The sequence below is a fragment of the Pinus tabuliformis genome, chromosome 4_2 (genome assembly GCF_031772625.1).
Source record: "Pinus tabuliformis cultivar Carrire ecotype Pingquan chromosome 4_2, CPIR1, whole genome shotgun sequence".
In the NCBI taxonomy this organism is placed as follows: Eukaryota; Viridiplantae; Streptophyta; class Pinopsida; order Pinales; family Pinaceae; genus Pinus; species Pinus tabuliformis.
The window spans coordinates 1,120,492,405-1,120,506,908 of record NC_142304.1 but is presented as its reverse complement, the minus strand read 5'-3'; positions in this window follow the sequence as shown (position 1 = coordinate 1,120,506,908).

The window sequence follows — 14,504 nt, the reverse complement described above, 5'->3', positions numbered from 1 at the left end:
ATGGCCCTGGAGTTAAGTCAATCTTTTGTATTCATTTCATATGCTCTAGCAAAGCTAGTGGTAGTGTGTGGTCCTTACCATCAAATGACAGTTGGATCAGATAGATTGTTAGATGTTGTATTGTATCATACAAGAGATTTCAATCAAGTATTCACATCATAAAGCCAGTGTACTCTTCCTATTTGAGTAAATTCTATAACAGTACCATGAAGTTTGAACAGGAATGTGGTCTTTGTTGGTTATGAAAATTCCTTTACTTCCCAAACCATTGCACCCCCAATCCCTAGTATTATAGAAAGTACTCATCAAACCATGAAAGGAATTGTATTATATATTTTCATGTGTTTTGTGAAGGGGGGGTGGGACACCAAATTTGAACCTATCACCATATTGTATAAAGCTAGGACCTATTTGTAGGGAACCATGTGAGGAGTGAATTGAAACAATCTCCACGCAATAATTAGGGAGGAAACCCATTATTTCCATTTACATCCACATGAAAGCTCTCCCTTAAGAAATTCCAAACACATAAATTACTATATAATTATGAAGTTTGTGCTCCAATAGTGAATGGGACCAATTGATGACCATATCAACAAGACATTTGAATCACAACATAAAATATGATAGATTGGCACATAATAATAGCATAAAGTCATTGGAATCCCTTTGTCCAGAGATGGTCAATCTTCAAAATAGTGCTAAGAGAATAGCAAGAGAAAATGATCCCAATATGATGTTTCACTTCCATGTATGCCAAAATTGGAAGACTAAGCATTTTATATAAGATTTTATAAGGATCCTCTAGCCTTGACTAATCACATGTGTACATATAGTAATACTCTAATCAATGCACTTACCACATAGAAAAAAATCATACCATTTGGCATAATACTACTTGATATATCAATATCTAACATGTAATGGGATCAAAACATCTAAGGTTATTCTTTGTGTTCATGGCTATATTGTGGGTTGTAAATTCATGTTGAGATATTGACCTATATAATTGGGAAGTGATCAAGGCAAGGTGATAATTTTTTGAATAGGGTATCCATTGGGAGTTCCATGTGTTGGTCATATAATTTTCCCTTATTTTTTATGACCATCCCCGATGGAAACAATTCATTGGCCTAATAACCACATATCTGATGTCACTCGAGTTATCATGCATTGTATACTAACTATATAATAATTAATCCTTATAATCTTGTTTAACTATTAAATATGAGAGGAAAATGGGCCCTGGTAGTGATATCAAAGTTTGGTTAGCACTTATCCCTCACCAAACTGAAATATATAGAGAATATGATGCTTTGGTTTAAGATCTTCAACAAAATACCTATGAACATAGAAATTGAAGGCGGGAATGCCCTCTTCTTTAAGTTTATCAACAAAGACAAAGGGAAGAAATTTCCACGAAGGAAATACCTCAAATGGGTAAAAATCTTAAGATTTCTCTCCCTACAAAGTATGATCATGAATGTAATGTAAAATAACAATATTCCACCAAGGTTTTAGGAGGTGGAAGCAATAAAATGCATTTGGGTGACATATGGAAGTAGCCCCCAAATTCTAGTGAATGTCTCAAGGGATGTCTAGGTCTTCAACATAGGGTAACCCATCTGAAATACTCAAAATTAAAATTAAAATATATGAAAACAGAAATATAAATCATTGAAATATTATACATAACAATGCACCAATAATAGCCCATGGGGCTTTGGGTTGACGGTGAATGAGTGTGATGTTAAGACACTCCTTGCGACAGGTCACCGGATTTAGGTTAGCCTTAACTAGAAAAAAAAAAAATGCACCAATAATATACATGATTACATGTAACATAATAATTCATAAATGATACATGATTTAAAATATCATAATAATCATGATTGACAGATGAATTATCACAATTGTATTTCTCATTATACTTAAAAATTAGAAGATATAGATCTAAGTGTTAAGATAACTTATCTAAGAACAAGTCAAATGACGAATGAGCATCATTGTTGAAGGGCATAGCGCACTAGTCTCTACATCCAGCTATTGCATGAAAGAATAAGTACCAATCATAGGAATGCCACTATCTGAATCAAAATAATTTTATTTCTCAGACATACTCAATGACACACCAACCAACGTGAGTTGTTCCTAATCAAACCCCTCCTAGGATATTTTTTTCCTTTTATGATGTAATTTGTTGGCCAACTATCATACATTATTTATTATATGTTGTCTTTTTCTTTCTATTTGTTTTCACAAGTTATATACAACTTGATCTTTATAGCATGTAATTTAGTTGGCATGATTGTACCTAAGCTTTTCCTGAAGGTCGAATATTAGGTTCTTAAGGTGTTATTTTTTTAGGTGTTGTTTTATTTTCTTTCTTTATATAAGTGATCTAGAAATATAGTGGCCACTATCGCCCCAATGAATAAAACTTCTTCAAATTTCTTGCTTTTTTGGGGAAAATCCATTTCCATTGTTGATGTTGACGTATATATTATATAAATCCTTTACATTATACTTTATTTTATATTCCACTACTCATCATATTTCATGTCTTATACTCTACATTGTATATTTTTTCATTTTCAGAAGAGGAACTCAATATTGATGGTAAGAAGCAAGAACTAAAGAAAGAGGAGTATAATAACATTCAAGCAACAAATGTAGAAAGAGAGAGAGAAAAGAGAAATGGTCTAGTGACATCCTTGAAGTCGATATCCCATGAGACACAAACATACAGACAGATGGTCAAGTTTTTAGAGTTAAATAATTCACCTCCAATGCATTGGCAAAACAATGATAATGTTTTGAAGTGATGAAACGATATTTGATATGTAAATTGTAGTTAAACCAATGTTATGTTGGAAACTCATATTGTAATACTTGACATTTCATATAATATAATTTATGTGGTTGAAATTATTTACATTTGTACTTGATATTATTTAGTATTGTAATTATATTATATAACTTTCATTTTCATATTAGATTAAAATGCACATTGTATGCCAACTTTTTAAATTTAGTCGCAAAATCATACTAATTAGTTTATGTTGATTAATAATGAACACACAATATCAATCTAAAACTACTAAATTAGTAATTTATATTGGTTAATGATGAACACAAATAAAACGAATATACAACGACTAAATTAGTTGTTTATAACGATTATTAATGAAAGTAAATGAAATAAATATAAATTAGTAAATTAGTCGTTTATATAATGAATGTAAAATCACCAAAGAAAGATAAATGAGTACTATAAATGATAAATTTGTGATTACAAATGACGAATAAATTTTTCATATATATTACTATCAGTATCTAATTTATAGTATCTTATAACATGACTGAAATTTAGTCATATTTCTTTGTTCATTAATTGGTTTCATACAATGACTAAAATTTGCATATAGGTGACTATTAGTAGCTAATTTATAGTATCTTATAAGGTGACCAACATTTTGGTCATATTTCATTAATTGGTTTCCTTGGGTGATCATGTAGTAGTATATTTTGATGTGTATTTGGTTATTAATTATGACAATTAATGATTAAATCAATGACAAAATTAATGACAAAATTTATGACTAAATATACTACTAGATGATAAAATTGAGACAACCAATTAATTAATAAGCTAAATATGACTAAACATTAGGTGCGTTATAAGATACTATAAATTAGCCACTATTGGTCACTGACTGAAAAATAGTCGTTTATATGCAAAGTTTAATTTTTTTAGTAACTAATTAGCCATTTTTTACTAGTGCAAGGATGGCATCAATCCATATTCCCTCCAAAACACCAACTATTTTTCTTGGCCTATAGTAGTGATCAATAACAATATCCCCCCAAGGTTTTCCATGAAGAATGAACATCTTATGTTGGTTGTCATAGTCTCTGGTAGAAGGCAAGTGAAGAGTATGGATGTCTACTTGCAATCATTGGTAGATGAATTGAAGGAATTATGTGAAGGGATACATGTATAAAATGTACCAATATCCATCGCAACAAAGAGGAGTTTTACGTTTTATGACATACGTTCTTACACCACACATGGTTATATGGGCTTAGGATTTTTCTCTAGTAAATTACATGTTTATTGACTTTTTTTATATACATAAAAATATTGTTTCGCATATTAATTTAATTCGCTTCAATTTTTCTAATCTTCATGATCACTTGTGTGCCCTATATATAATAATTTCGTGGGTCTTGTAACAAAAGGGTATCATGGATGTAAATGTTGTGGACCTTCTATGAAGGTTAGGTGGTCCAACCACCTACGAAATCCAATGTATAACTACTCTAGGGTATTCCTCCTAGAAGAACAACCTTACAGAAGAGCAAAATTTTCTTTCAATGGTAAACCAAAGAGAACCCAAAGACCTACAATAATTACACCATTTGAATGGCTTAAAGCATATGAGAGAGAGAAGGAGGAGGAGATGACGTAAATTTTCAATTTAAATGGGGAGTCTATGTTCGATGATCAAGAATATTTCGACACCTATGTTGAGAAATTTCCAATTGGGATGAAAAGGAATTCTTTCTTTTATGAGCTCCCATATTGGGAGAATCTTATGATTTCCCACTTAATATATCCCATGCATATATTCAAAAATGTTTCATCTTCTTTAGGAGGCATATATCATCGAAAGAAAATGACACATTGGTACTTAGGAGAGATCTCATGTCTTCAAAAACTATAAAACATAAACATTGGCCAAGACAAGAAACTAGAGGAGAGGTTGGTCCCTCTCGGTCTTTTAAAGAAGCTGATGTCCCATGGATTTTAAAGAAAGATGATCTTTCTTTGGCAAAGGAAGTTATAGTGGGTGTGAGGGTGCCTTATTTATATGGGTCTTCACTACAGTGTTGCTTCACTATGGAAGACCATTTGTCAGGGTTGAAATTGTTGGTATCTTAGTCTGAATACCTATCCAACCCTTTTCCACATTAATTTATCAATCCGAGTGTGTACATTATTTCAAGGTAACACGCAAAATATATGCAGGTAGCAATGACACAATCCAATCACCAATCTTAGATTCAATAATTGAGTTAACTAAAGAACCATTGCGACAGTAAATAAGAATAAATTGTAGAACTTATAAAAAGCATTCACAGCGATTAATTAAGGTACCATAACAACAACCAAAATAAACCAACACAAATAAAATAACAACACACAGAAATAACGTAGCACCTGAGTAGAAGAGTGGGCCCAACTCTCTGACCAGGGCTGCGGTGGATTCACAGCTTATAGAGAGAACAACAAAATAACTTGCATTCAATTAATTAAGCATTCTTCTGTTACAATCTCGATCTCTTGCTTGGCTAACCCTGATTCGTAGCATTGAAACCCTTCTTATACAATACTCATAGAAAATTGTCTCTCAATATGGTAGCTAATATATATCAATATACAATTGTTGAAACGGCCATGTAGTTTCTGAGAGAAAGACAAGAAAGGTCTGGAATAGGCCTGGAATCCATTATGTTGTTACAGCACTTACCAATATCGTGCTAGAAGCTTTGAATCGCTTCTATGATTTGCATCTATAACCTTTGACCATCGGATTTGCGTAAATGTCAAAATTAGTTACTCACATAGGTAAAATCTCCATGACTATTACTTGATTAATTAAATATTCCAGGAAGACAATGGAAGAGGGTTTACCTTGTGTGTTTAAAGTGATTAGTGAATATAAATGATACAAAGGAGTGAGAGAGAGAGTAAAAATCGAGGGAAAAAGTATGTAGATTTGGCACCCAACATCTCCCCCCAATTGGTCCTTTTGCATGCCCTCATGCAGCTCTTCGTCTCTTCAAATCTGGGTTGGACTGGTTGTGGTTAACATGAAGCTGAGCAAGGTCGTGTTCCTCGGCCATCTTTGTCCCTGGAGGTTTATATACTTCTGTCATAAGTACATCCTTCCACCAATCATTGCTCATGTTGTATGTTGGAGTGTAATGTTCTGCTGGCAACCAAATGAGGGGAAATTGAAACCTCAACCCCATCCACCAGACCCCACAGGTCTGAATGCATGCAACAAAATGTGGCACTCTTTCTAATGCTCGTGCAAAATTGGGTTCTCCAAAAGGTTCTTGGTTTCTGACAGATGAGGATGACATCATCCATATCCTTTGACAAATGTCAAGGGCTTCATCCTAAAAAGAGACTATCTGTCTGACACAAAGTTCAGTACATGATCTTTGTGTTGTCGGCATTCATTCCTTATATCCCTCAATTTGTAGAAAGGTGTTGTGCTTGTTATAAATAGTCTTTGACTGAACATTCTCCCTCCTTATCATCAATGGCTTTATAGCTTGATTCCCTTAAAAAGTATCACAATACTTCCTCCATTTAACCTGGTTAATGGTGTAGGAGGTGAATGCTCTTAGGTGAACATCTCCCATGAATGGAACCGGGTTGAAGCTCTCATCATCCCTCAATAAATAACCATGCATGTAGAGCTCGCACATCAAGTACTGGTTCACGATATCATGGATTCTTATAATACAAAGGAATTGTATCGGGTCCTCAATCTCATGGCTGATCTCCTTGTAGATGATTTCCAAGCAGAAGAAAAATAAATACTCATAAAGAAACAAAGCGTAACTATGGGCAGGAGGCTGATAGGCCATTACCTGTTGTGCCAGGGTAAACATTTGTTCCTTATCTACCTTCAACACCTATACCTACCCTTCTAAATCCTTTATCTTTTTCTATTGTTTCTCCTGCCTCTGCCTTGCTCTGTCTAGCTGGTCTACATACTCAGTGATAATCACAACGGCTTTCTCTTGAACCCTTTTTGTCTCCTTCTTTTGTTCATTCATGGCAAATTTCCATATTTGAATTTCAGCTGCTAGGAAGAATTCTCAGGCCTCGAACAACTGTTCTACAGGACCAGTCTGTGTAGCAGTAGAAGTTGTGGGAACATCTTATATCTGTACAGCTGCTAAGGAGACCTCAACCTTGGGACTTACAGCCTTCCATTTATATTTCTTTCTTCTTCAGCCAAGATACCTACTTTCTCAGCTTTCAAACCTTCGTCTTTAGTCGCATGGTTTCTCCGAATTGAAGTTGATACCTGTCCTTGAGAGGTGGTCTCCTCCTCTCACACTGTTCTATCCACTATTGTATAACAGTAAATTCATTTCCCAGCCCCGTAGCTAGTTCAGAAAGCATGGATTTCCATTAAAGGCATCAGCTGGCTCCTTTACCAGGTCTTCCTTACTTGTTTTTATGTCCTCAAGAGAAATTTCTTCCTCAAATCGTCTCAATTTGGAAACAATTGTTGCTTGGACAATGCCTCCATTGACCACCCTCTGCTCCAATCCTTCTACAAAAATTTCTTTTTTCGGCCTGTCCTTCAGGAAGCCCTTGTTGGGAACCTGCAAGCAATAAGCCAACAATGGTTACGCCCTCCTTCTGGCTGACGTACTTCAATATGGCAAGAACGTCAATTTCTTTTGTTAAACCATGGTGGGAATAGACCTTCCTCGGTCCTCTTGGCATTGTGGCCTAAAACGAAGAGTGGGGAATGTTCTCCACCTAGTTTATATCAGTCTTGTATGCTACCTCTAATTCTTTTTCTTCCTTGCCTTCATTCCTGAATTGGGTCAAGCCTTCTTCATGCCTCTTGTCCTGTAGTTGACGCTAGTTCTTGTGGAACAACGTCAACCTCAGTGTTTGTCTCTTCCACATTTTCCTGCCCTGACTGAGTTGGTGGTGGCCCTCATGTAACAGCTTCACTCGCCAGCTCCTTGACTGAAATTCCTTCTCCTTGTGATTCATTAATGAAATTTGATTCCTGTAGAACAACATCAACTCCATCCATTATCTTCATTTCTTCATCGATAGGTTCCACAAGTGAGGTTTGTTCTTGTGTGACAGCCTTGACTGCATTGCCAATCATTTCCTCCACTTCCATTTCTTCATTAATAGGCTCCATAGGTGGGGCTAGTTCTTGTGTGGTAGCCTCGACTGTGTTGCTAATTGTTTCTTCCCCTTTCATTTCTGCATTAATAGGTTCCACAGATGGGGTTGGTTCTTCTGTGGCAGCCTTGACTGTGTCACCAACCGTTTCCTCTACTTCCACTTCCATCTCTTCCAGCTCCTCTTCTTCTTTCTCCATTTCCTCCAGCTCTTCTTCTTCTCCTCTTATACCAGCAAGGGATGGCAGTCTTTCCTCTAATTCTTCTGGTTCTTCCTCTCCTCCTACTGTACTAGTGGGAGATGTTATTTCTTCCTCTCCAAATTCCTTGGGCTCTTCTTCCTCTCCTGTTGTACCAACAGGAGATGCTCGTTCTTGCTCCTCCAATTCCTCGGGCTCTTCCTCTCTAGCAGTTATAACAGCTGCTACCTCCTGCTTCGTCTTCTCAAGGAAATGTTCCCAAGAACTTGTAAATGGGAAAATGCATGCATGACCAACAGTCAAACCAGTCTATGGTTTGTGAGGACCACCGACACTTGGCGTGAGCGCCGAGTGGACTGTGCCATAAGTTGAAGACTCTTCATAAAGAAGAAAGGAATGTTCAAAGAATGAACTTGTGCCTACAGAAATCGAAGATGAGCTAGAATTTTGAAATGATATTTGAACAAGGTGGTAAACCACCCTTTGTAGGTTATATATTTCCTGACAAATCCCACTGCCTCACTCCATGGATGTGGCAAGGACTTATGGTCATACCCCCTTCCCTTCAGAACAACACTTTCTCCAACCTACAAAAATAATTTCAGGAATTCACGTAGCGGAGCCTTCCTTGAGAACCACTTATGTCCCTACTGCATTAACCCACTAACTTTTGAAATGGCCTCTTCTATGATGGGAATTTCTAATCCTCTAACTTGTGCGAAATTGTCATCTAGATTCATTGCGAATTCTACTGTAATTCCCTCGTCGAACCCCTACAATCTGTTGAAATAAATACCATGTCCTACCTCTACAAAGACCCGCCATACATATGCATTGTTGTGGACCAGGGTTGTATCCTTGGGTTCATGACACACAGCCAGTCTTCCCATCATGTAGAAACTGTAACAACACTTTGGATGCAGCAGGCCGTTGGGAGGAGTGACAATGACCAACTTATTTCAATAATAGCATGGTAAAAAAAATTAATGAGTGTCAGAAAAATTATATATTATAGAGCAATGGCACACATAAAATATATTGCAGAAATATAAATATAGAAAATGCATAAAACAAGAGAGACATAGATATATGTGGTTCACCCAATTTGGGCTACATCCACGGAGAAACAACCAGTCCTTCCTTTTATATTATCCAGCAAAATGAAGAGATACAACCTAAAGCATATCCGTTGTAATTCCCTCTTCGCTCTCACACAATATCCTCTCTCTTTCCCACTCAGAATATAGATCTACATAGATGCAATACAATTCCCTCATATATAGTGAGGGGTTGCCTTCTAGGGAAAAAAACCCTAAATTAAACAAAACTTCTAACGTCAAATCTCTACCTAATGAACGACCCAAATTGACTACCAAATTACAACATTTTACAAGGCAATGTTACATCTATTTTTAGCTTCGAGGGCGCGGCCCCTGATACCCCATCGGGGGGGTCCCAAAGATCGTAGCCCCCCCCAGACCCCCTTTGCAGCGTACATTTTATGGGCGGCATTGCTACCACATTACGAACTGGGGTCCAATGTGGCGATACCTCTAAATAAAGAAGATAATCAGGCTCCACACCCAATGATCTCCCACTTGGATACTGATTACAGCAACTCAACCACTGATTCATTTTCCGAACAATGACTCCACTTTGGACCTCGTTGTTTCTCATCTTCTTCATCATACTTGAAGACCAACTGAAACTAAGCAGAATCTTAGTTTCTCCATGGTTACATCTTTTGTTAACATATCTACAGGATTCTGGTTAGTGTGTATATATGTTTACCATATGAAATGGTACTTGAGCTATATATGTTTAGTATTGGAATGAAATGTAGAGTTCTTTGCAAGATGTATGGCACTATGGCTATCACTGTATAACCTGCCCAACTCCTGCTTCTTACCCAATTTATCCAGAAACCTTTGTAACCAAATCATTTCTTTACTAGCCTTTGTAGCAGCAACATACTCTGCTTCTGTTGTTGAGAGTGAAACAACACTTTGCAATTTTGAGACCTAAATAACAATTGTTCCACCTACAGTAAACACATACCCTATGGTGCTTCTCCTGTTATCTCTATCACCCGCCATATCTACATCAACATATCCCTGTAGAGCAATATTTTAACCACCAAAGCATAATGCTTGATCTGTGGTACCTCTCAAATACCTGAGAATCCACTTCACTGCCATCCTATGTTATTTTCCTGGATTGTTCATGTACCTGCTTACAACTCCTATTGTGTGTGCAATATCAGGCCTTGTGCAAACCATTGCATACATTAAACTTCCAACTGTTGATGCATATGAAACTTTAGACATATAATCCATTTCTTCCTGAGTCTTGGGACACACCTCCTTACTTAGTTTGAAATGGCTAGCCAAAGGTATACTAACTAGTTTTGCATTCTGCATATTAAATCTTTTCAACACCTTTTCTATGTACTCACTCTGAGACAATGCTAATTTTTTATTCTCCCTATCTCTAGTTATTCTCATACCAAGGATTTGTTTTGCAGCATCCAAATCCTTCATTGCAAATGAGTTCACCAATTTTCTTTCGAGCACATTTATTTCTTGCATGTTAGAACCTACAATAAGCATGTCATCCACATACAATAACAATATAATATAGCTGCCATCATTTTGCCTTTTGAGATAAACATAATGATCAGACTAACATCTAGTATAACCTTATTCAGACATAAACCTGTCAAATTTTAGATACCACTGCCTTGGAGCCTATTTTAAGTCGTACAAGCTCTTCTTCAACCTGCACACTTGTTTCTCCTTCCCTTTTATCACATATCCTTGTGGATGCTGCATATATATCTCTTCCTCCAAATCCCCATGGAGAAAGGTTGTCTTTACATCTAACTACTCAAGATCAAAATCTTTAGTGGCTACTAGACTTAAAATAGTTCTGATTGAATTCATTTTAACCACTGGAGAAAATATCTCATCAAAGTCTATACCCTTTTTTTGTGCAAACCCCTTCACCACAAGTCTAGATTTATACATTTTTCTACCTCCATCTTCTTCCTTCACCCTGTAAACCCATTTATTCTGCAATGTTGTTTTACCTGGAGGCAACCTGACTAAGTCCCAAGTCTGGTTATGTGCTATGGAGTCCATCTCTTCTTTCATGGCTTGCTCCCACTTCTTCCTAGTTTCTACCTACACTGCTTCTTCATAACATTCTGGTTCACCAGAATCAGTCAACAATAATGAAGGAGAGTATCGTTTAGGGGGTCTACTTATCCTGGTAGATCCTTTAACACCACTTTTAGGTGTTTGAGGTGCTTGATTTTGTTGTGGTTGTTGTTGTTGTTCTGGTTGTTGATCATTATGATTTTTAGGCACCATCATTTTTTCTATGATCTCATCAAGCACTATGTATTCTCCGTTTTCTTTTTTTTGTTTCTTTTCATGTATCTAATCCTTATACAAAACCTTTTTATTGAATATGACATCTCTGCTTCTAATGATTTTTTGTTTTTCATAATCATAAAAGTGATAACCAATATCATTAACACCATGTCCAATAAAGGTACATTTCTATTGGCTTATATGGGCCTAACCCAGGTTCGGAAGAATTATTTCGCCAAAGAAATCCCGCAGCTACCGACCATTTGGCGATAGTCCACGAAGCGCGGACTGAGGTCTCACCTGAGGTAGCAGGGGAGGGTGCTAGAACTAGATTTCCTCACCCTTAGGATGTCTAGATGTGATCTAGAGGGTTTGCGCACCGTTTCGCAGCATTACGCTGGCCTGTTTCGTGCAGATCCAGACCCGGAACAATCTTTACTAGTTATTAGCGCGTTGCTCATAGATCTAATCTATTTGATGAAGTATTACTTAGAAATGTCTTTAAGAAAACATTTATCAGCTTTACTCAATTCGCATACTTAGATTAATGCAGATTCACATGTATTCAAAATGTAAGCATATGCGCATAGATTAAACAGTGATATCAACCATACAAAAAGCTAGATCTGCGATACTTCAGATTAACACAGAATTATCAAAGCAACTTATCTTTATTTACTTTCTTCACCAATACATCTAGATCTGCCCTAAGCACTCAGCTGCAGGGGTCTGCGCACACAGCTGCAGACTCTTCCAAGCCTCTGTGCACACAGCTGCAGAGCCTCTATCCACTACCCACACCCTCAACTCGAACTTACAGATGCTTACAGATTGTTCTCCTCAAAAACCCATTACATTACAGATCCAAGATCAAATCCAAAAATTAGCCACCTCTACCCATAGAGCCTCGCTCTATTTATACTTTTCCATGGACCATGATCCACGGGCGGGCCACTCAACTTACATTTCTTTACATTATTTTTGGGCGGACTACCCTTTGACTTCAACCTACTACAAATCACGCTTTGTGCTTCTCGTGGAATCTTTACCTTCACCTTTCCCAAAATTGTGGGCTTCGTGCCCCATGACCATTGTGTGGGGCTTCCGCTACCCAACAGTCCCCCAACACAATCATCGTGACTCGTCTTAGGTCACTCATCTAGTGCTGCCAACTTTGCACGGAGATTGGTTAACAACCTCTGTGCGTCGCTGGTGCTAGCAGCAAACTCTTCCATCATTCGTTGTATTCGTTCAACGTGTGTCTCTGACACCTTGGATCCTACTCTATTGTCTCCATGGTGGCATAATCGGCTTGCATGTGGGCTACCTTGCACTCTATAGTGGTTGAAACCGCAAATGCCTCATCTAGCCAAGGCTGGAGATGGGCTTTAATCACTGCTTCCTTTTGTCTGGCGGCATCGGCTTGGTTTCCAAATCCTGAGCCTCCCGTATATTAGCCAAGCACTGCATAATCGCAATGGTCTGTGCAGTTCCTCGGATATAACCGTAAGCTTTCTGAAGTTCCCGGTCCTCGGTTTCCAATTGACGAAGTGTTGGATCCTCCTGAAGGGATGTGAGCGTAAAAATCGACTGAGTGAGCAGCTCGGTACATTCTTCCATTGAACATGTAAGCATTGCATGCCCCATAGTAATAATGTTCCTGCGTTGCTCTAGGATCTCTGGTGGCGTCGTCGGTGGAACCTGCAGTTTTAAGTCCGCAATCTGCATGCTGAGTTCACACTGGATCCACGCGGCCTCCTCCTTTGCATGTCAAAACCCAGTAGCCAATTTCTGGATTTGTGTCTCAATAGGAAATTCCACCACAATCTCTAGTTCATGGGCACTCGAGAAAGATTCTTCTACTACCTTCTCCACCTATTGCTTCTGCGTAACTGCTTCGTCCCGTTGGAGGCGCAGTTGTTCGATATTAATTTTTTGTTCCTGGAGTACTTGTTCAGCATGGCCGGCCTTGGCGCGGAGCTCCATTGTGGCACTGTCCTGGAGCTGCTGCAAAATTTCTCGTGGTAGAGCAGCCACGTTTAGTCCCAGCCCTTTAAGTCGTCCTAGCACAGTGCGGTCCTCCACATTTGTGGTGATCAGTGCTCCTGCCGAAATCGTGATGGAATGAGCCATTTGGGCCTTCAACAATGGTTTAGCAGCTGACATACCAAGAACCCCCTACGTAGCACGGGTGTTCATTGGCACGATCATTGTTCCAAGTTCCTATAACTACGCACAGAGCTCCCCCAACACAATATACTACTTGGACATGGCTTTGTTGATGGCATCCCGAGCGATGTCCCACACAGTGTTTTCTATATCATTTAGGTCCCCCTCAGTTAGGGTGGTCACTCCGCTGTTCGTCTTGGACGCCTTTGCCTTTTTTTGTGGCTTCGATTTATCTTGTTGTGCTGGCCGCTTGAAAGGTGAAGCTGTGCCAATTGTTGGTGGCATGTCCGCGGTCATCTCAGTGGGCAGCTTCTGACTGGTTTTGGCCATTGTCAATGTAGCCCCTCCTAGTGGTGTCTTTCCTATTGCCACCCGCGCCATTTCTCGAGCTGCCTAAACTTCCGCAGCAAGTTGTTCATTCTGATTTTGTTGCACGGCATGCTTAGCTTCCTCCTTTTGATACCAGATAGCAGCCTTGTTGCGCTCTACTACCTCTGGTTTGTGCCATTCTGGTGGCCAGGTATCCACAACCCCGTCTACAATGTCATCAATGGCAATAAAGCGAAGTGAGGTCCATGCTTGTGCCGGGTTCTTGTGTGCCCTAATGTAAATACGATGCATGTCTACTTTAAACTCGAAAATATTCATCATGCTTTCATAGATCCCATCGGATAGCCATGGTAGCGCATTAACCCATTGGCGCACATTTGTGTCCACCAGTATCCAAAATATTTTGATATTTCAAATTCGTCCCGCATCCCTTATCGCCCACAAGGAAGCATATCTAGCCGCTTCCAGCCAC